The sequence below is a fragment of the Acinonyx jubatus genome, chromosome D4, assembly GCF_027475565.1.
Source record: "Acinonyx jubatus isolate Ajub_Pintada_27869175 chromosome D4, VMU_Ajub_asm_v1.0, whole genome shotgun sequence".
Lineage (NCBI taxonomy): Eukaryota > Metazoa > Chordata > Mammalia > Carnivora > Felidae > Acinonyx > Acinonyx jubatus.
The window spans coordinates 85,715,749-85,737,245 of record NC_069391.1 but is presented as its reverse complement, the minus strand read 5'-3'; the positions used below and the strand labels follow the sequence as shown (position 1 = coordinate 85,737,245).

Here is a 21,497-nt window from a genome sequence, read left to right as displayed (position 1 = left end):
AGACGTGAAGACATTGATGTCTGTATGTCTGGGTTCCCCAAGGGCTGGGTGAAAGGAAAGGGGAACCCTTCTCTACCAGATAGCTACCTTGTGTCCCCTTTCCCCGGCTTTGTTATGTTGTCCTGACCACCTGCCATCTGCCTGTAAGAATCTCAAGGGGCCATTGAAGAGAAAAAGACAGGATTGGAGAGTCTGCTTCAGACGGGCCTGCCTTTGGCACTCCTGTGTCTTGTCTCCAGCCTGGAAGAGAGGCAGACAGAAGACAAGGTGGAATGTTCCAAGAGAATCTATAGATTTCTACCGTCATGGTTTTATGCTTTTGAATCGAGGGAATGTTAGCGGCAGGATCTGTATATTTTCGCTCGTATAGAACTTAACGGTATGTGAGCAGACACTGAAAAATAACATTAAGTCAGTGCTGCCATTGGGATGGCATTGAGGGGACAGGAGTTGAGGAACAGACTGGGTGACTTGTTGGTCAGTGTGTGTTGAGGGGACACAGCAGTGGGTAGTATTTTTTTTCTACCATTCCAACAGTGAGATGCTGAGGTTCTGTCTCTTAATAAATTAATTTCTCAGTGAATTTGATGGTATCTTGTGTTCCCAAATGCATCTTCTCACGTGCTTGGCTGACTTCTGCTTCGAGAACCTGCTCTAAGAAGGTCTTTATAAATAAGTGCTGAGAAGGAGCAGTAGGAAAGACGACTGGCTGGGGTCTCTCAGGGGTTTCACTCTAGTTCACATCCTAAATGTACGCGTTGTGTGAAAGGCTCAGGGACTCTGTTCTGGGCCAGGGAAGCCCTTTGAGTCTGCGAAAATAATTTTAATTTTAAGATCATACGATCACATTTCTCTTTACTATAGAAACTGCTTAACAGGAAACCTTTTCTGTACCGTGGATTGGGTTTGTTTACTGTGAATTAGGATTAAGTAGGGAACAAAACCTTACGTTTCAGCTTTTGGAAAATTTTATGATGTTCATGTCGATGGCAGTAAAACTTCACTGGCTCCAAAGGGATGCCTCTTCTGGTTTACTGAAGTGTTATGTCACGCTACATCCAGGGAAGGGACTTTTTTTTTTCTCTTTACATTTAATTTTCCCTTCTGTTGCCTCCTGTCTCCCATCTTTCTGGCACCTACTCATTTCCTTTGTTTTTTCTCTCTGTGCTGAGCTATTGAGGGTAACTGCAGAGAGAAAATGGAGATTATAACTGTGCTTAAAAGCTCTATGTGTGCACGTTTCTATCCAATGACTGTGAAAGAAAGCATATTCAGTGCTTTACTATTTAAGTCTGTATTTGATGGAGTTTCTGTCTGTCCCAGGGGCTGTCTTACATCGTCTAGCAAGGTGTGCTGTCCTACTCGTTAGGGCAGGGCTTCACAGCCTTGCACGGTCGACATTGGGAACGGGGAGTTATTTGTGGTGGAGGGACTGTCTTGGGTACTACTGGATGTTTAGCTGCACCCCTGGCCTCTACCCACTAGATGCCAGTAGCACCCCCTCTACTCCCAATGGTGACAGAAATGTCTCCAGACATTGCTGTATATCTCCCGGGAGGGCAAAATTGTCCCTGGTTGGGAACCACTGAGTTAGGGGAACCTGAATTTATCAGCCTTATTTATACGGGCACAGGGCAGTTATTTTGAGAATACGGCCAGTGCCCGAAACACAAACACTTGGGTTAAAAAAAGCCTCAAAAACAACAGCAACAAAAACCTCGTGTCACTTGGCATTGCCGAGTGAGAGCTTGTAGGAGCCTCTTCCTTCCTTCCCTGGCCTCTCCGAGGACCCTGGCCATGGCCTGGACAACGTGTGATGTCTAGTTGATAAAGAAGCAATCCTTTATGTGTCCAAAATTGTAGTAGAAGGGGCTGTAAATTTTTCCAAGTACCTAGTTGTTACTGGGATTTCCTTTTCTTTATTTTTTTTTAAATTTTTTTCAACGTTTTTTATTTATTTTTGGGACAGAGAGAGACAGAGCATGAACGGGGGAGGGGCAGAGAGAGAGGGAGACACAGAATCGGAAACAGCCTCCAGGCTCCGAGCCATCAGCCCAGAGCCTGACGCGGGGCTCGAACTCATGGACCGCGAGATCGAGATCGTGACCTGGTTGAAGTCGGACGCTCAACCGACTGCGCCACCCAGGCGCCCCTGGGATTTCCTTTTCTTAAAGAAATAGTGATATAAACGGAGGGTTAGTTCCTTGTCCTAGAAGAATGGTTGTACCTAGAATCTATCGTGTTCTGATGGGGAAGCATCTAACGGAGACAGAGTGGGATCTTCTAAAGCAGAAATTGAGCCTGAGGTGAGAATAATCCCTACCTATGTTTAACTTCTCACCAGTTTCAGCGCTCATGATGAAACCATGGTGTACTGAAAATATATGGAAATTTAGAGGCCTAATTTTGCACTTTCCCAGGATCTGCCCTTGAATGTTCTGCCTCTCGATTTTGGAAGTGAAACTCCTTTCACTCTTCCATTTAGAATAAGTCCCAGCAAGGGTGCACTTTTGGTACCCAAGATGGCACTAGATATAATGACTCATTAGCAGGAAAGGGAGTTCTCTTCCTCTCGTGACCCGACTTTGATAAGAAGAGCCACAAGAAGCTTGAGACTTGTAGATCTTTGTCAAGGCAGCAGTGCTTGTGTGATTAAACTTCTTTTGCCATCAGCTCTAATTAGTAGCAGTTTCAACAGCTTTCTGGATCTTCACCGGGAAGGCAGTAGGTATAGACATCACTTATTGAGCCAGCCTGTTCTACCCAGGAGACTTTTTGAGTCAAGAGTTGGTTTGGAGATATTTTATATGGAATGACTTGTGGCAGTGATAATAGACAATGACAAATGAAAGCAACCTCATATGGTTTCTGCAGAATAATAATAAAAAACCCACTATGTTCATGACAGAATAAAATTAAGTAGGAACAGCTGTATTTGAATATTTACCTTTGGACCCTGAGAGAAAAAGAGTTTTCATTGTTTGAGACAGACTGTAAGGAGGCTGAACTCCACCGGAGATAATAACATCTTCCATTTGTTAGGTTGAGTTTACAAAGCACTGTCCCATGCATAATCTCATTGGAGTCTCACAGTAATCCTCTGAGGTAGAAAAGGTAGTTGTGGTTTTCATTCCTATTTAAAAGCTCACATGACTTGATCTCAAGTTATACAGCCAGTAAGTACTGGATTGCAATCCAGGACCCAAGTCCGTTGGACTCCTAGACCAGAGCTTTTTTTCCATCCCCCCACAGCCTTCCATGAGGTTACTGTGAGTTATGTCTACTCCACTCCATACTCTGCTATTTCCTAGGGCCCCCAATCCTAGTTCCTCTTCATTAGGACCGCCATACTGCACACCTCAGGGGGCACCATTCCTTTTGCATGCTGTGTGGTCTTGCACAACTAGAGGCCCTTGGAGGAGCACCAGGCACCTGGGCCGTATAGAATTCCATAGAATTCCATCCATTGGGCAATTTCTGTTCGTGTGAGTTAAAGCTGTACAGTGATCCGCTGGATGAGTAAATGGCTGTCTATGCCTGGAAGCTTTACAAGACTCAGTGTCCCAAACCCTCCCCCAATATTATACCATTTAAACACCATATAACTCTAAGTCCACTTGTGAAAATGACCACTGAAATCCTGCTAAATTAAAATAAAAAGACACCATTGATTTTATTCCTCTGGTTAAAATCAACTAATTATACCCAGAAACCTTATTTCATTTAAGATGATGTAATTTTGTCTTCTGATTTATTTTATTCTGGAAAAAGCCCATTTCACTTAATTCAACATGATTCTGTATCATACTCTTACTCATGTTATCAAGAGCTATTGGAAGTGAGCTTTTAAGAAAATTACTTGTTTTTCTTAATTAGTCAGCTGTCTTTTTACCCGGTTTTGTTGTAGACGTCCTTTTAAGAAGATATATACTAAAATACTGTCTCACATTTTCCAGAAGCTATCTGCCCTCATCTCATGAGTGATCTATTTTGCGGGACCAGGATGCATGTTAGAAGATGAATTTGTGACCAGGAGAGTGTGTGGGGTAACAGGTCAGACCTGGCGGGGAGGGAGGCCAGTTCAGACGGGGGAGAAACGACCTTCCAGTGTAAACCTCCTAGGCTTGCACTGCCTCACTTGTTCCAGTTTCTCTGTTAAGAGCTCCGATTCCTGGTACTAACATACAACACAGAGAAAACTAAGTCAGCGTTGGAATGCCACAGTCTTTCCCCTTAATACTAGTTCATACCTTTTCAAATCATTCTTCTACACTCTATGCCGTTTTATTGTGGCAACATTCAGTAGAGAAGGTGGAACGGGGAAGTCCTACTGTTTCCACTTCACAGGCTAGGAAACTGAGGCTCAGTGAAGTTACGTGAGAGAATTACCCAAGGTGATCAGTTACACAACAGCCTTCCTTATATTGGAAGGTGAGGGAGGAACTGGAGGGTGAAAACACATCTCAAGCAATTTAAGCTCTTTGTGGGCTGAGGTCAGGTGAAATAAAATGCAAACAGCATTTTAAAATGCAAAGTCACGTGTTTCTGGGTGTGCTTAATATGTAATTCGATGTGCCCTGCAGAACAGAAACAGAGAAATTAGGGTTGGAGGGGGTGTAGAGAGTCAGGCCTCCTCTCGGAGCAGGACTTTGTTCTGGGTTGAGTTGTGTCCCCCCCAAAAAAGATACACTGCCATCATTATCCCCAGTGGTCAGAATGTGACCTTGTTTGGAAGTAAGCCCTTTTCTGGAGGCCATCAAGTTCAAATGAGGTCATTAGGGTGGGCCCTCACTCAGTGTGACTGGTGTCCTCGTGAAAAGGGAAAAGTCAGACACAAAGACAGACATGCGTGCAAGGAAGAAGATACGAAGAGAGGGACACAGAGAAGACCCTGGGAAGACAGGCAGAGACCAGGTGATGCGTCTAGAAGCCACGGAGAGCCAGCGCACCTCCAGAGGCCAGGAGAGAGCACAGAGCTGGCCCCCCCAACCCTGTTCACACCCTGATTTTGGACTTTGAGCCTCCAGGGCTGGAGGACGTTGAGTTCCTGTTATTTTAAGCCGCCCCTTCGTGGTACTTTGTCACAACATCCTAATACAGACTGTGCCCCACGTCTGTCCTCGGCCACTGCCCGGGTGCACAGCTGGTGGTTTTCCTCCTTGCTGGCAGGACTGTAGCAGGCCGCTCAGTGGGGTCCTGGACTTGATCTCGAAGCACTGGGCAGCCACAGTACGGAAGAGGAGAAGGAACTGATCACACTTGTGTTATAAATTCTCACTTTTGCCGCTGCGTGGAGGATGGCTTTAGGAAGCACGCTGGGAGCAAGACTATGGACCAGTAAGGAGAGTTTTATACTGATCCACTTTTATACTGGAGGGACAGTGAGGGCACAACCTAAGGTGAGGAGGCATTGAACTCATCCTTCATTCCTGAGGTTTCTAGAATGTTCATCTCAGCCTCTCAGTCTGCGGGCCGGAGCTGGGTAGAGCAGATGTCTCCCGGGGACACATCCTGGCCTGTCATGCATCAGGGCCCCAAACATACTTGGGCTGTGTATCTTCTGAGCCCATCTCTTGGGAGTTTGGGGATGATCCCACTCTGTCCTGGACACAGGCATCCCTCACTTTGAGCTCAGCAAGCACGTCCGTATCCTGTCTCCCAGCGGTACGTGAGAGCTAACTTGGAAAGACGAGTGAGTGAGCCCCTAAGGGAAATCGAATCCTGAGTTTATCTGTACTTGAATCAAGATCCCTGTAATTCTCTGTCTCAACTTTGATTATGGTCTTTTCCTAGAAGGGGAAAGTAAAAAGGTGAAGTGCGATGTTACAGAGGGGATAAGACAGAATGTTTCAATAGGTCAGAAATTAGATGAAGTTTAGAGCCATCCTGGTAGTTTTAAGGCATAGTCGTACTATGTACAGTTGGAAGAGAGAAATGCTACAGAGACCTCAGTACATATCCAATTAATCTCTCAGGGTAATTTGCTTACTGACTTCTGCCGCCAAACTTATGAGTTGCTTTCTTCAGGCGTGAGGGTTAGTTGATGAAGCGATTTGTTCTGTTTCTGTTACACAGCGTATCGATCTTGCTGGTGGAAAATGTTAACGGTGTCCCCCGTATATCATTCAGCTTCCGCTCCCCTGTTCATTATTCCCATCCCCCACTAGTAACTCTTGTATCACAGAGGGACACCTCACTGGGGATATTCCAAGGTCAGCGAACGGCAGGGCTCTGTGTGTTGCTGCAGGATTTTAAAAGGCAGTCATTATTCACACTTGCAAGAGGGAATTAGCACGTAAGAAAGTTTTACCAAGTCTTGTAAATGGATCTGTTCCTTAGTTTCAGTGAGAAACCAAATTCTGAGAGACAGAAATTTGGTTTTTTATTTCCGCATCTCTCAACCACACCAGCCCTTCCTTCTTTAATCATCCAGCGTCCTGCTGTGGCAAAGAATCTGTGGGCTTCTCAGTGTGATACTGAGACCCTGTTTTTAAAAAGTTATGAACTTTTCCTTATACACGTGAAGCTGTAAGGATAACACAGCAAACGTCCAAAGAGGGCACTGGATCAGAGCAGGGCCCAGACATGACCCACCAGTCAGCGGACACTTAATTGTTCAGAACGTCACTTTTCTGTGGTTGCTGTTGGTGTGTTTGTTGTGTTTCGTTCCGTTTGCCTTAACTGAGTGGCAGGCCTTCCTGCTGCTTTTGAGGATGTTGCAAATCCAGCACCACTGGGTTCTTGGGACATGGTCCCAATAAACTGTCCAAGCTGATGAGAATCAGGACGTAATGAAGAGACTCTTTACTGACATCGGGCAAAGTGCTTCACATACTACAACCACAGAACGTCACATTTCCCTGGTTGTCTTTCTTCGGAAATAATTTACCCTGGCAAAACATTTGCCCCGTAAGAGCAACATTTGCCGGTAGAGTCTAGGACATCTGGCTCTGGATTGTCCACTTAACTTCTGAAGTGTTCAGTCCGAAGTTCCAGAAGAGGGAGGGGCTGGAAGTGGTCATAGCAGATGCTACCTCTTCCAGCTCCCTTCTCACTGAAGACCACCCAGATGACCTCTAAGAGCAAGTGACGGAAGCACCAAGTGGGTCCACCCTTCTGCCCGCAGGTGAGCCCAGAAGCCCAGGAGTTCACGGAGGCTCGTGTCTTGCCCTCTTCCCCCTTATGGGGTTGATGTCGTGTTAGTGGTATAGGTCTTCACTCAAGCAGAGGTCCACTCGCATCTTTTTCCTCTCAACCCTGGAAGAATCTTTTCCTTCTGTCTCATCATTTACAGTAGAGGCAGCCTTGGTTCCAAGTGGCCCTAGACGGCAGGAGATTATAGGAGCGGATGCTCCCGCCCCCACAGATAGGAGATGGGCTGCTCTCCAGACCTGTGGATCCCTCTGGGAAGAAAGATTTCTGCAACTAGACCCCTTCCTTTGGAGCAATGAGTGACTTCTTTCTAGCTTCTTCCATTCTTTGTTTCCTTTCCTTGGTCGGTTTATAAGCCGCCTTACCCTCACGGCATCTCTGCCTCTTCCCTCCCCCTCCCTCCAGCCTTGTTTAGAAGGCCGGGTCATAGCTTTGAAAATGTCGAGAAACTCAGGGAGAGAGTGGTCCCCACTGCCAGTACCCTCAGACCAAGGATACGCCCCTGCAATTGTATTATTTTTTACAGTGAACAACAATGCTAGAAATTCTCTGATTTGTTTCTGATTTAGTGTTTTTCTTTTCTTAAAGAGCCCCCCTCTCACTGCCCACCCACCCCAATTGTCTAAGCTTCAGGCCCCACAAAACCCGGATGTGACCCCCGCTGAGCCATAAGGTGAGCTGTGAGTGCCCATTCTTTTCTAAACAAATTTTGTTTTTCTCTGGAGTTCATAATTACCTTTTTTTTTTTTTAAATAAAAAAGTAAACTTTATTTTTTAGAGCAATTTTAGGTCCACAAAAAAATTGAATGGAATGTTCAAAGTTCTTATATACTCCCTGCCTCCGGCATTAATGAACTTTCTGCGCCAGAGTGGTATAATTGTTAGAATAGATGAACCGACGTGGACACATTGTAATCTCCCTAAATTCATAGTTTACATCATGGTTCACTCTTGGTGTTATACGCGCTGTGGATTTCAATAAATGTAAAGTGACACGTATCCATCAGTATAGTATCATCCAAATTGTTTCACTGCCCTAAACAGCCTGTGCTCTATTCGTCTCTCCCTCCTCCAAACCCCTGGCAAGTGCTGATCTTATTGTCTCCATAGTATCACCTTTTCCACAGTGTCATAGAGTTGGAACCATACAGAATACAGCCTTCTCACACTGGCTTCTTTCACTTAGTAATCCGCATTTAAGGTCCCTCTATGATAGCTTATTACCCTTTCCTTCCTTCCTTCCTTCCTTCCTTCCTTCCTTCCTTCCTTCCTTCCTTCCTTCCTTCCTCTCCTTTTCCTTTTCTTTGAAGATTTTATTTTTTTGAAATATTTTTTAAATTTAGTTTTGAGAGGGAGACAGACCGAGCACGAGCAGAGGAGGGGCAGAGGGAGAGGGAGACACAGAATCCGAAGCAGGCTCCAGGCTCTGAGCTGTCAGCACAGATCCTGACATGGGGCTCGAACTCAAGAACCCCGAGGTCATGACCTGAACTGAAGTCGGACGCTCAACCGACTGAGCCACCCAGGTGCCCCTCTTTGAAGATTTTAAAAACAATATGGTTCTTACGCCAGTGGAAGCATGAGAGGGAGGGGTGGGATGTAGGGAGGTCAGAATTAACACTTCGTTCGAATTAACACAACTAAACTTATATTCATGCTAGGTTGGACTTCGTGTCTCAGTATCTACACTTCTGCCTTATTCCAGTGGCAACAATTTTAACCCCTGCGTTGTTACCACAGGGGCAAGTACCCTTTGTAGCCAGATACCCTTGGGTATAAATCTCAGTTATGCCACAGGCCAGCAGCATGCCTCATTGTATTCCTCCGTAAGATGAGGACAGTCTTGGGAGAACCAAAAGACATAATGTATGTAAAGCCCTCAGCACTTCATATAGGCTCTATGAACAGATTGTTTCCACCTGAGTCATGTTAGAATTTTTTTCCACAGCCCACAGCAAGGCATTTTTTCCCCTCAACTTTCGCCAATTTATAATATCTAGGCAATATTTTCCTTAAAAAAAAAAAACAAACCTTTTTGACCACCTTCACCTGTTTCTTCCGCCCCTGCCTCCAGCCTCTGGCAACCACCGGTCTGCTCTCTGTATCCATGAGGTTATTATTTGTTTTTGTTGTTGTTGTTGTTGTTGTTGTTGTTGTTTAAGATTCTACACATGAGCGATCATACAGTATTGTTTTTCTCTGTCTCACTTAGTTCACCTAACATAATGCTGTCAAGGACCATCCATGTTGTAAATGACAAGATTTCATTCTTTTTTATGAAAAAATAATATTCCAGTGTGTGTGTGTGTGTGTGTGTGTGTGTGTGTGTGTGTGTGTGTGTGTGATGATGATTTCTTTATCCATTCATCTGTCCATGGACACTTAGGTTATTTCCGTATCGTGGTTATTATAAATAAAGTCGCAGTGAGCATGGGGGGGGTGCATATATTTTCTTTGAGTTAGTGTTTTTGTTTTCTTCAGATAAATACCCAGAAGTGGAATTACTGGATTGTATGATAATTCTGTTTTTAATTTTTTGAGGAGCTTCCATACTGTTCTCTACAGTCGCCTCACCAGTGACAGTCCCGCCAGCAGTGCGCGAGGGTTCGCTTTTCTCCACGTCCTTCCCAAGATTTGGCATTTCTTGTCATTTTGAGACTAGCCATTCTGACAGGTGTGAGGTGGTACCTCATTGTGGTTTCGATTGGCGTTTCCCTGATGGTGATGCTGAGCGTCTTTCACGTGTCTCGTGGCCATTTGTGTGTCTTCTTTGGAAACCACCCTTTTTTAAACTGCCCTTTTTAAAATTGGATTGGTATGGGGGTTTTGGGGGGTTGAGTAGTATGCATTCTTCATATATTTTGGATATTAATTCCGTATTGGATACATCATTTGCAAGTATTTTCTTCCATTCAGTAAATCGCTTTTTTACTTTGTTGATGGTTTCCTTTGCTGTGCAGAAGGTCTTTGTTGTTGATGTTGTTGTTTTGTTTTGTTTTATTTTGTTTTTTGGTTTGATGTAGTCCCACTTGTTTATTTTTGGCTTTATTGCTTTCACTTTTGATGTCAGATTGAGAAAAAACTCACCTCCAAGACCTATGTCAGGGAGCTTGTTGCCTGAGTTTTCTTCCAGGAGTGTTATGATTCCAGGTTTTATGTTCATCTTTAATTTTTAGTTTAGTCCTTCGGCCGCTAGATGGATTTGACTACATTAAATAAGGGCTGCACCCCCTTACCCCTAACCCTGCTTTTTAAAAATTATAAATGGTGACCAAGTTAAAGAAGGGACCATTGAGAACTTAGAGTTCTGGAGTTATTCATAGGATGAATGTGTGTTACTTTTTTTTTTTTTTTTTTGGTATGAGTTAACAATACAAATGACCTTTTACTTGGAACTATTCCTGGACTAGGTGTAGGAGTGATTCAGTCTATGTCTTTGTAACACAACCGATGGGCAACAACAAAAAAAAAAAAAAAAAAAAAAGAGAGAAAAGAAAACCACCCATATTTACTTTAGTCTAAATAGAGTCAATTAACAGGTCATCTGGTTATTTTAGCACTAGGTAGAAACGTAGATTTTAAGTCATTTATGGTGATTCAGAGAAGTTTTTATTTTTATCTATTTAGTCCTTTGGTGAACAAACTTATCTTCATTCTTTTTCTTTATTTTCCCATAAAAATGTATTTCTCTCTTTGGTTTGCATTCACATGAATTCCCTGGTTTTACAAAATCAGTGACGGCAACATTTTTCTTTAAGTTTGGGTTACCAGGTATAGAGGAAATACAGCAAAGAGCAAAGAACCCAGGTTTGGGGTAAAATCCAGTTCGGTCTAATTCCTTGCCCTTTCTCTTGGTGGCTCTGGAATCCAGAAAATCACTAACTCCTCCAAGTTTCAGTTTCTTAAACTGTAAAAAGGAAGATAATAATACTTACCTTATGAAGTTGTTGGCGGGGTTTAGAGAAGTCCACTTGACCCTTGACCAACACGGGTGTGAACTGTATGGTTCCACTTATGTGCAGATTTTTTATAGTACAGGACTGTACATGTAGTTTCTCTTATGATTTTCTTAACACCATTTCCTTTTCTCTAGCTCACTTTATTGTAAGAAGATAGTTTATAACACATATAATTTATAAAGTTATTGTAAATTATATGTTATTGACTACTTATATCGCCAGTAAGACTTACAATCCATAGTAGACTATTGGTAAAGTTTCGGTGGGATCAAAAACTATACATGGATTTTCAACCGATTGGGGATGTCACCTCTAGGCCCTGCATTGTTCAAGGTCAACTGTAACCAACAGCTACGACACCCATCAGTTATTTGGAACCCGTTTCTTAAATGTTCTTTCCTTGTTTCTTTTGTGTGGCTGGATTGAGGTTCAGCTCAGTTTAGTTGCAGTATAAATGGATCATTAAAAGTGAAGCAAATTTATAGCTAGTTCACATTTGCCATTCATGGACAAAAGAAATCAGAGGAGTGAAGTGTCTTCTTCAAGAGGATAGTTTGTTGGCAGAAGAGAGATTAGAACTCCTGTGTCCCCCTTTCTCAAATGCAGACCTTTCCTCTTGTGGTATGACCTGGCCTGTGATCCAGTAAGCTCTTGAATTCTGTAAAATGTGGCAGCACCTAAACAAACAGTCACCAAAGGGACCAGCAAATACGAGCTCTGTCTACGTGGACTTCATGTTTGTTGTAACATAGCTTGTGAGTTCATATAAGCTTACGCTGCGTATAATTTGTTTGTCCTTTGGTTATCAGGAAACCCTTTCATTAATCTCGCCTGAAATTTAGAAGTACTCGCTATTTGGATGTCTTTTTCAGGTAGCATGAGGTGGCACCCAGTTGTAAGATTTGTGTCCAGGGAATGGCTTGTCTGAAGGGTGTGTGCATTTCAAATCGGGCAAATGTTGGCAGATTTCACCTCCACAGGCGGTTGTACAGACGGGCACTCTCACTAGCGGTACATGGGAGTGCCCGTTGCTCCCACACCTTATGAACACAGTATTTGTTAATCTGGTAGCTGAAAAATGTTCATCCTTTCAAGAATTCAGTGACCCATTTTGATTTTCTCCCTTGTTCCTCAGCCCCTCTGCCCTCCCAACCACGTTTATTCCCCATCTCTTTATGTCCACTTTTGGTGTTTTGGGTTGAGATTTTGGGTTGCTTAAAGTCTCGTATTGGGAGACATCCATTGAAAAGGAGATCTAGAGGGACCAGAAGTTGAGACACTGACAGGAAGTTGAATTCAAACAGGCTGAGAAAAGCAAGGAATCACTCCCAAGAATTAGTCAATAGCACAACACTGATTCAATACACAGTTGACCTAAAATTCCTAGGTTTTTGGAGTAGGATTTTATGAGATGAAGCCTTAGGGATACTGATGAATTGACAAGGTCTTCTGGTCACCTTGTCCAGTAGTGGAATATGTCTTTGACCTCAAATAGCCTAAAGGTCAACTGGAGGCTGTTTAGGCTACCAAGTCCCGTGCACCCTCCGAAGTCTGGAGAAGTTGTAGATGGACAGATTGGCCTCACCACTGGGTGAGGAGGGAAGTTGAAGATACCTTGGCCTTGAGTAAGCTTCCTCAGAGACCCAAATTGAGTCTTCTGATTATTTACATCCCTCATGTTACCACGGAAGGCCAAGCCTATAATAAGCATTTGTTCCTTGTCAGTTTAAAACTTGCCGTAAACTAAGTGACTTTGGATTTGGGGCCAAAACCCTGGGTTCCTTTTTGAATCTTGAGGCCACTCTTGTGTTCCGACTTTGGCTGGAAAACCCCTGTCAGCCCTGCAGAGGGAACGCTGAGTCTGCCCTCCTCTGCCCTCCACATGCCTTTGTCCTCCCTTTGTGCGCACTTTGCAAGAACTGTCCCTGCTCATTGAAAACAGGCGGGTCAAGGTCATTGACTCTTTTCAGTATTTTTCCAGCAGGAACATTCATTCATTGTTTCAACATTTTTTAAGGCAGCACAGCATAGTGATCAAGTACATGGGGCCCAGAGCCAGACTGCCTGGGTTTAAATCATGACTCTGCCACTCAGCTATGTTGCTTCCATACTCTGTGCCTCAGTTTTCTCATCTGTAAATGAGGCTAATTAAATACACATACAGTACACATGTGTACCTATATGGGTGTGGATGCATGTAGCTTATCAAAATGCCTACCTTACAATAAGTTATCTGTATGCTTATTATCATAAATCGTTTCTTAAAAAAAATTTCAGACACTCTAAGGGTAAGTGGAAAAAATGCTTACTATGTACAACTCTTGCAAACACTTCACACATATTACCTACACTCAGATAACTCCATAGATGCCATCATCCCCTTTTCACGCATGGAAGCTAAGACCCAGAGATCTTAAATAAACTGTTCAAAGAACTCAGACTTCAGAGCTTGTGGTTATAACTGCTGTGCATGAAACTTGTCTTCCCAGAAAGTATAATATATTGACTCTAACAGGCTGGCAGTGGTGACATTGGTGGTCCCGGCAATGTCAGTGACAGTAATAACCCCAGCTGAGCGGCGAGAGGGCACAGTGTATGCCAGGTGTCATTGCCTACTGCTCCCTGTGCCTTGTGAGGGAGGCAGTATTACAGTCCCTACAGATGCAGAAGCCGAGAAACACTGCTACTGTGGCAGCTGTCATGGGACTGAGCCACAGTTTGAGTGTAAACTTGCCTGATTCCAGTGTCCTTGGCCTGAAAACCATCCTGAATGCCTCCAGCCTGATTTCTGTGTCCTGGACCAGGCAGCCAGAGTGCGTCAGGCAGGACAGACTTGTGCGTTCAGTGAACTTGGAAGGTTTCTTTGTGCCTTCTGCTCTTAGGTCTCTCTCACCTGACTCTCTAATTTTTTTTTTTTTTAAAGTCCCAAAGAAGGTTAAAATACAAGTTCTCCTGGGACACAGCACAGCAACTGTAATAAAGTCCTATTTTGTTTTGTTTTGTTTTTGTTGAGTGTGGGTCAGTTTAATAATCCTCAACATGAATGGATTTAAAGGGTTTTCTTAAACTCCTACCAAATATTGATTAAGCCTGGATCACAGTGTTGGATCTGGTGGGGGTTTAGGCAGGAAACCAGCAATTAGGAGAAGTGCAGTGTTTTCCAGAAGAGGGCGAGGGCCCTGGGCCTCTGCAGAAGGGTGGCAGTGGCACAGATGGTCTGCACGGCAGCTCCACCTGATGCGTGTTTCTGGAAGAAGGGCCGTGGCCCAGGTGGGGTGGGAAGGGGAAGTACGAATCCTGAAGTCCCCCGGAGCCCAGACAGGGCCACGCTCACTGACGCAGGGCACACGAGACCAGACAAAGAGCAGCGTCCTTGGACGTCACACCCCTCATGCCAAGGACATGACACATAAGGGGAGGTGCCATTTTGTCTGACTAAGAAGAAATACTCTTCTTTGTGGTCACAGGGAAGTGTGGATTTTTCCCTCTTCACTACCTTATTAGTGAAGACACATGAGAGTTTAATGTTTTACGTTTTTAATATTTTTATGTTTCGGCAGTATTCTTCCTCAGTAATTCCCCAATAATTTTGAAATAGTAATCTGTTTTCCTTTCCCCTTTAGTCATATATTGTTTGAATTCTTAAAGCTATATATGTAAGCATGTAGTTGTGTATTATCTTTAACGTAAAAACACATACACATATGCATGTAATTTGTTGTCTCTCAAAACATATGAAGGGAAAAATATTATTCTCTCTACAAGATTAGACTTTTCAGACATCTTTACTTTTAATTTTCGAGATATATTTATGATGCTGAGCTGTTTCATAGGTGGCATCTGTCCCCATGGTATAATGGAGTGATGCATCCCCAATAACTTGAGCTTCAGCAGCCACACTGCAGTGTGACAGACGTGAATACTTGGGTTAAGAAACATGAAAAACTAGCCCAGATCAAAATCTGTGGGAGCAGCCCATAAAAATAAAAGTAGCAAACACTTACATTTTGTTTAAAGGAAGTTGTGGGGGATAGCCTTAACATCAGATTTTTTTTTTTTCCTCTTAACATGGACGTATGGATATGGATGTTTTTGTCAGAGTTAAGTCATTAGTAAACTCCTTCTGAAGACTGGTCTATTTCATTTTCTTAGGAATGAAGATGGGTCTTTCATGGTGAGGCCCTTTGAATTGGCAGGCTCTGTAGGATTTGGCTATAAAGTATTTGGGCTTTTTGAAATGGAATACTGTATGTCTCTTTTGGCTATGGCCTTAAAGGTGTATGAGTTTATAAATGTTGTGAAATTTCATTGGGATTTTTTTTTTTTTTTTTACATCGTAGTAAAAGGCACTGCAGTTTTCAAGGAACATGATACTAGATTGTGAGATCCTTGAGGGAAAGAAGAAGCCTTATTTATCTCTTTTCTCCCTGCTTTGGAAACAAACCCTATATATAGTTGGTACTCAGTAAATATTTACTGTGGTGAATTCGATCTAAAATTGTTTCACCCATCCCCCCACCCACCTCCCCTCTGGTAACCACCAGTTTGTTCTCTATATTTAAGAGTCTATTTTTTGTTCGTCTCTATTTTTCTTTGTTCATTTGCTTTGTTTCTTAAATTCCATGTATAAGTGAAATCATATGGTATTTGTTCCTCTCTGACTGGCTTACTTCACTTAGAAGTAAGTCCATTGATGGACACCTGGGTTGCTTCCACATCTTGGCTATTGTAAATAATGCTTCAATAAACACAGAGGACCATAGATCTTCTCAAATTAGTGTTTTCATATTCTTTTGGCAAATAACTAGTAGTATAATTATGGATCATATGGTAGTTCTATTTTTAATTTTTTGGAAGAACCCTCACACTGTTCACCAGTTTCATTCCCATCAACAGTGTGCAAGGGTTCCTTTCTCTGCACATCTTCACCAACAGTTCTTGTTTCTTGTGTGTGTGTGTGTGTGTGTGTGTGTGTGTGTGTGTGTTTAATTTTAGCTATTCTGACTGGTGTGAGGTGGTATCTCATCATGGCCTTGAATTTCCCTGATGATGAGTGATGTTGAGCATGTTTTCATGTATCTGTTGGCCATCTGGATGTCTTCTTTGGGGTAATGTCTGTTCTTGTCTTTTGCCTATTTTTTAATTGGATTTTTGGGGGTTTTTTTGGTAATTGAGTTGTGTAATTTCTTTATAGTTTTTGATATGAATTCCATATCAGATATATCATTTGCAAATATCTTTCCCACTCAGTAGGTTGTCTTTTTGTTTTGTTGTTTGTTTCCTTTGCCATGTGTCCTATGAACTTTTAATATCCTTTAAAATTTGGTATAAGAGACAGACGCCATATTGAATCACTTCAGGACACACTTAGGTCAGGAAAAGTAAGGGAGAATTACGCTTCTCTTCTGTTGACCTTACTTGTTTCTCACTTCAGTGAGTACTAATTGAGAACATTTCCTTTTCTTACTTTCTCTTCCCTTTATTTAACTAACCGAGTCACCAACAATTTATTTAGCATATGTTTTATATGATTGATTGGGCTAAGCTGCGGGACTACAGAAGTAAATAAAATCTAATACTCGCTTCCCAAAGAAGACAGGTCAATAAAGTCATTGTTCTAAGTGACCTGAGAAGGAGTTATCTGTATGCCACTAACCTCTCTTTTATTATCTTCTCTTTCCCATATTCATTTGTCTTTCTCCCTTTGAGAGGTAGAATGCTCCTAGGGCGCATGGGGAGAGAGGACAAAGCCAGATCCACAAGGCTGTGCTCAGACGTGGTCTAGCTAGTCGGCTGTGTTTTGTGCGGCATCAACTAGTAGAGTTGACTAGAGAGCAAATGGGTTGCGGAGTCTTTGTGCAAGTGACCTGAGGTTCATTGGGTTGATTATATAGCTGTCACTGACCACGATACAGGATGGACAGTGGTAAAAAGGGATAGGCAGAGCTGGATCAATCTCTGGGTGTGTTCAGGGGCCAGAGAGAACGATTACGTGGGGTGGGGGAGAGGGAGGAAGAAAGGGGAGGAAATGGTGAGGCTTGGGCTGCGTGACGGACTGGGGCGCTGGTAATCTGTTGTCTCACGTAGGCACGCGGATACCGCGTATTTCTGTGTTTGGCGTTCGGTACACATGCATCTCACTTAGATGAATCCTGTGTTGTTGTATTTTTTTCCCTTAAATGTCCTATTGTTTTCTAACTTTTCCGTGTCACCCTCGTGCAGGAGCCATGCTGATCTTCTGCGTATCGTTCCAGTGTTAGTGGATGTGCTGTCGAAGCGAGCACTGCTTTCTGACTTCTAATGTGATTGTCGATATGACTGTCCCTTCGGCTTTGTGAGGATGGAGTGTACATCCTGTGTGTTTTGTTCTTTTTCACGGCAGGCGGCTTTCAGGCTGCTTCCCAGGCACTAAAGGATTTAGTTGGACTATTTTCCCCAGGGGAGTTAGGTTTCGATCTATCTGGAAATTGCTGAGTGTTGTCCTATTTTGTTTATAAGGATATCATCTCGGAGCCCCTTTTCCTTTTTCCCTCTTTCGTCTCAGAACTTTTTCTCATCTCCCGAGCAGTGGTTCTGGACGGTTGTAGCTGTGTGTGTATTCAAGGCTCTCACATAAAAGGATAATACTTGTTTTGCTAGCATAAGTGGAGAAGGAATAATATATATCAATCCATGACCTAAATAAGGAATGACAAAATACGATACGTTTCTGTAGCTATTCTAGCTCTGTATTCAGTGTGACCATAGTAAACCCAATATTTATTGCTGTTACCTATTAGCAGTATTTTAGCGTTTTTTTTCCTTGCTGTGGCTTAACACGGATTATTAGCTGCAAACTAATATCATTATTGCTTTTCTTTCAAATTTGCAACTATGCCGTATTTTCTTTTAAAATTTTTTAATGCTTATTTTTTTTTTTTGAGAGAGAGAGAGAGAGAGAGAGACAGCCCACGAATGGAGGAGGGGCAGAGAGAGAGGGAGACAGAGAATCTGAAGCAGGCTCTAGGCTCTGAGCTGTCAGCACAGAGCCCAACGTGGGGCTCGAACTCACAAGCTGTGAGATCATGACCTGAGCCAAAGTCGAATGCTCAACGAACCCCAGGTGCCCCATGTGCCCCGAGCTACCCAGGTACCCCAAACTTTGCTGTGCTTTCAACTCAACAGTTGCAAGTTGATGGCCAAGCGTGTGCAGAGCATTACACTAGGAGCTGGTAGAGGCCATGGAGGGGAGGAGTGGAGGGTCTCTGCCTTCCAGGGGCTCATGATCCAGGAGAGAGGACGTGTCCATAAATCATTCTGTTATCAGGCAGCACAGAACTCAGCAACTGAACAACATCACGGCTCTGTGGGCATGGGTGGGCAAATAGAAAATCTACACAGAAGTTACCCCACGTTCATGAATTTCTTTGGTTAGTAGAGTTGTTCCACGGTGCCTGAAAGCCTCCTTGTGCACAGTGCTGGGCACATACTGTAACACCTCCTCTGAGTGTGTTGGAAAATAGTACACATGTGGTAAAAAGTCCAAAACTCATTAAAAGGATATGCAGTGGAAAGTAAGTCCGTCTCTTAACACGTTCCGTCATTTTTTTTCTCTCTAGAGACACCCACTTTTCACAGTTTCCTGTGTGTGATTAATTGCTGAAGATGTGTTGCTGATAGATTCTTTCGAAATTTCATTGACTTCAACCCAGTGTATTAAACATTGTCGAATGTGCCAGGTGCTGTGTTAAGTACTGGGAACACCAAGACTAGGATTCTGATCTGTGAGAGTTCACAGTCTGGTACACGTGAAGATATAACTTAGTCTATAACATGTTCTGTGGTATAATGGAGATATGGGCTAGGTGTTCTGATAACCCAGGGACGGGATGAATGACTCCCCACTCTCGGTGGGGCTGGGGCCGCTTCACAGAGACCATGAAACTCGGGGATGTGGGGACTGGGGGGTAGGTAAGTAAATCTTTGGCCCGAAGAACCATATGCTCAAAGAAAGAGAAGGCTGGAAATCTGCGTTGAGGGTATCAGTAGGGGTAGGGTGTAGGATATGTGCAGTGGCAGATAACATCGGGAGGTTGAGGCTAAATTATCAAGAACATCAACTTTCTCATCCTGCAAAATTTGGACATCAATTATCCCGTGTAAGGGTGAAGGGAAGAGGTTGAAGGAGTTGGGAGGGAGGTGAGGCGTATCTGTCTTCAGAAGGATGTTCCACTTCTTGATGTGTGCACGACAGGGGAGGATGTACAGGTGTGGGGATCAGTTAGGTTATAACCCTGGCTGTCACCTGGACAGGATGAAATGAGAAGGTGGCAGTGGGAATGACGAGGAAACGCACCTGAGAGATCCCACAGAGGGACACATGACATGCTCTGATGATGACAGGAAGGGATCAGGCACGCTCCTGTTTCAGGATTCGTGCACCTGCTAAGAGGAAGTCAGAGACGAGTGAGCTAGACACAGTCTTTGTGCCGAAGGAGCCTGCCGTCTAGTGAGAAACCACACTCTCCTGGTGCAGAAGTAAGAGACGAGAAGAAAAGGCAACCATGAGAACACATCAAGACTTGAGCAGTGGACGTATAAAAAGCCATCAACGATAGAGGAAAAGTGATCGATCATACAGGCGGATGGGACACGGTCTAGAATAGGGCCGCGGCGGGAGTCTGAGCAGGGAGAAAGTGCCTCTTAGCATCTGACCACTGCTGCGAGAAGTCGAGTGGAGACGCAGAGAGAGCGGCCGAGCTGACATCCATAACATTGTTTTAAGTTTGTTTATTTATTTAGAGACAGAGTGCAAGTGGGGAAGGGGCAGAGAGAGAGGGCAGAGAGAGAGAATCCCAGGCAGGCTCCGCACTGTCGGCTCAGAGCCTGACGCAGGGCTCGAACTCATGAACTGTGAGATCATGACTTGAGCAGAAACCGACAGGTGGATGCTTAACCGGCTGAGCCCCCCAGGCGCCCGAAGGACGCAATGACTTGTAGGGGCACACATGACCAGTGTGGCGGGGAATGAAAGGTCCGAGTGGGAGGCCTTGCAGGGAGCGGGGGTGGGGGTGTGTGTGGAGGGGTGGGGGCAGGGGTGAAGCGCCTGGCTCCATTGGCCTTGACGCGGGCAGCCTGGGCAGCGGATGGGCCGGGGAGGGGGGGCTCTCCTGCCCCTGCCGTCTCCTCAGTCGAGGAAGCCGGTGATGGAGGCGGGGAGAGGGAGAAGGTTCTTCAGAGCCCCCCACCCCGGGGCATCCGTGCCTGGCCCCGAACCCGGGCCGTGCCTGCCCGCTGCCTTCACAGGCGAGCCGTTTTGTTTGCTCCGTTGGCTGCAGAGCGTCTAATTCTGTGCCTAAACCCACATGAGATCATTTTCTCTGGGCTTTTTGATTCCCCCGGGAAAGTTGTGCCTCCCTTTGCCCGTAAAGCTCACCGAGTCACCTGTCGTCCCCCACGGGACCGGCCGTGTCCGCGCCGTCCTGACCCGCATGGACCGCGCCGCGGGGAAGAGACGAGGCCGGGCCACGGAGAAGGTTCCGGCCGGTGCGGGGAGCCGGGCGGCTGGCGGCCGCGGTCCCCACAGGGCCTTCTGGACACAGCAGCCGCCTCCCCCCGGGGGGAAGCCAGGGGGTCCCTTGGGTCACCAGAGCCCCGGGCTGCAGGAGCAGTTGGAGTGAGTGGCGCGCTTCTGTTGTTCGTAACTTTCTGTAATGTGTGATAACAAGGAGCAGTGTATGGTAACAAAGAACACTCTGTTAGCACGAGTTATTTTAACCACCGGCTTTCGGCTGCTCAGCCTTTTTTCCCCTTCTTCCTCACAGCTCCGTTTCTGGCTCCACGTCTCTGTCACCCACCTCCACCCCCTCCCCAGCTGCTTCCTCCCCGGCTCCTTGTGGGAAGTCCTTCCCCGTGGCTGTGTCTCCTCCACCGCGGAGAACCTGCTGGAGGCTTTTGGCTTTCGCAGCATTAGCATTCGGCCACTGTCTTTCCCTCTCCGTGCGCATACCTTTCTCGCGAGGGGTTCTTCACATTTAGAGAGCCCAAGATGGTGGGTCGTGTGTGTGTGTGTGTGTGTGTGTGTGTGTGTGTGTGTGTGAGAGAGAGAGAGAGAGAGAGAGAGAGAGAGAGAGAGAGATGACAGGGATGTTAGATCACAGGTTTTGAGGGGTTCAGAGTTGTCTCTCTTCCCAGAGGGACTCCTTGCTGAGTTTTCAAGGCTACTAAGCCCCAAACACAGAGTAACCTTTATTAAACTGGGCCTGGAAAAGTTTTGTTTTGTTCTTAAAAACCTGACCTTGGACTTTGAGTGGTAACTGGGCCCCGAGTGACTTTGACCCCGCGGAGAGAGGTGGGAGATCAGATGTGACCATGGTGCAAATGGCTGTGAACCCAGAGTGGTCAAAC

At 44.7% G+C, this 21,497-nt stretch overlaps 1 protein-coding gene and 1 non-coding gene across 13 annotated transcripts in view; one reads left to right on the top strand and one right to left on the bottom strand.

Moving 5' to 3' along the window:
- The window catches only part of GLIS3 (GLIS family zinc finger 3), a 578,617-nt gene that overhangs the window by 302,019 nt on the left and 255,101 nt on the right, over nucleotides 1-21,497 (top strand). The gene's annotated exons all lie outside the window — the stretch shown is intronic.
- LOC113594299 (U6 spliceosomal RNA) lies at nucleotides 17,289-17,395 on the bottom strand. Its single transcript, XR_003414662.1, has one exon. It is a non-coding gene; the product is annotated as a U6 spliceosomal RNA (small nuclear RNA).